Consider the following 1,828-nt stretch of genomic DNA (forward strand, 5'->3'; position numbering starts at 1 on the left):
AATATTTAACATTTTCATGTTCAAGTGGGCGGGAATATGCTAATGTTTATGTTCAAATGGGTGGATGGTCTGCTAATTTTCATATTGAAGTGGGCAGGGAATATGCTAATGTTTGTTGTTTAAGTTAGGCGTAGAATATGCTAATGTTTAAAATTTTCATATTCAAGTGGGCAGGGAATATGCTAATGTTTCATGTTTTAAGCTGCGGTCACATTAGAGTTTGAGCATGCGATATTCTGTTGTGCAGCGCTAAGAAAAGGGGCGGGATTAAATGAGCTTATTAGACATTTTTAAAAGCAAGCGATTTCTCCATGTTTAAAATTACTGTCCAGAGAGGTCATATTTAAGTTAGGTATAGAATATGCTAATATTTAACATTTTCATGTTTAAGGGGGCGGGAATACGCTTATAATTCATGTTCAAGTGGGTGGGGATTATGCTAATGTTTCATGTTCAAGTGGGCAGACCCTTTGCTAATGTTTCATGTTTAAGTAGGGCGGAGAATATGCTAATATTTCATGTTAAAGTGGGTGGAAAATATGCAAATGTTTTGTGTAAAGTTCATGCATGATGCTAACTCATTGAGCTACAGAAATATGTAAAGTTTATACTGTTATGATTATCCATCACAGCAATATTGAGATAAGAAAATAAGTTAATGGATCCTGCATTTTTGTATCTGGATCCATATTCATGCAATTAGCAGAAGCTTTAATCCAAAGCTGATGTTTCAGACTCCTGGAGGCCACAGCTCTGCAGTTTATGACCGATCCTATTAAACACTCCTGATCCAGCTCATCCAGTCATTCAGGCATATTTTAAAGCTACAGGGTGTGTGTATTGAGTTAGAAATAAGCCCAGCAGGGCTGTTTGTCACCCCTGATCTGAAGCAAATGACATTGTGCTAAAGGCATATTTCATTTCACATCAATGCATTCACTGGGAATCGAACCTCAAATCTTGGGCTTGTGTGATGTTGTATATTTTATTATTATCCTCTATCATGGGAACCCCACATACTCCTTATGCAGCTAAACTAATAATCTCAGAGCTGAGTGCTGCAGTGCTGCATTGTGCTGTGTTGTGGTGTTGTATTATGCTGTGTTGTGGTTGGTGTTTACAGGCATGCAGCTGTTAATGGAAAAGCATGACGTCATCACCAAAGAACCTCATGAAACAAATCATTCTCAAACCACCAGAGAGAAGCCCAGGGCTGTTTGCAGACTCACATCCTCTGTGTGTCAATCATGATTGACTTTTCCTTCAGTGAGGTCTGAAGACAGAAACTGAAGGACCGAGATGAGTGATCAGACCACAGGAGCATCACATCCTCTGAACTGAACTCCACAAACACTGACTGATCTCTGCCTATAGCTCATCTCATTCATTATACCTCCACTGTCCATAATCAGAGATTGATTAAACATCATGCTGAGTTATAATCAAACTTTTATCAGAGTAGTATGAGTTCAGTCAACTTAACAATGAGTCGGCTCGTACCATTTTAAGTGAGCGCGGTAATCCATATATCTTAGTGTTATTTATTTATGTAACGTAATGATTAGTCTACTTAACACTCATTACATGCTTTGCCTGTTTATAAAACATCACAGTGTTTTTGTATTAAATAATAAATCATGTCTCCCCCCCCTACGGAAACGAAAGTGACTCAGTCCAAGCGATTTCGTTCGAGTCGGATCTTTACGATAATTCAGTTGAACCGATTCTCAATGAGCGCTGTATTAGTGGGACTTCAAATGTTGTAGCGGTTGACCGTTCAAATGAACCGACTCGTGTTTCTATCTGCAGTTCAGTCGGTTCGACGCTC

General features: G+C 38.8%; 1 long non-coding RNA gene across 13 annotated transcripts in view; it reads left to right on the forward strand.

Moving 5' to 3' along the window:
• The window catches only part of LOC137496744 (uncharacterized), a 46,525-nt gene extending 44,875 nt beyond the window's left edge, over positions 1-1,650 (forward strand). For all 13 annotated transcript variants that reach the window (XR_012387409.1, XR_012387408.1, XR_012387398.1 and 10 more), the window contains one exon: positions 1,124-1,650. This is a non-coding gene — a long non-coding RNA (uncharacterized lncRNA). The remainder of the gene's footprint in view (positions 1-1,123) is intronic.
• The last annotated feature ends 178 nt before the right edge of the window (positions 1,651-1,828 follow it).

The sequence above is a fragment of the Danio rerio genome, chromosome 11 (assembly GCF_049306965.1).
Source record: "Danio rerio strain Tuebingen ecotype United States chromosome 11, GRCz12tu, whole genome shotgun sequence".
Lineage (NCBI taxonomy): Eukaryota > Metazoa > Chordata > Actinopteri > Cypriniformes > Danionidae > Danio > Danio rerio.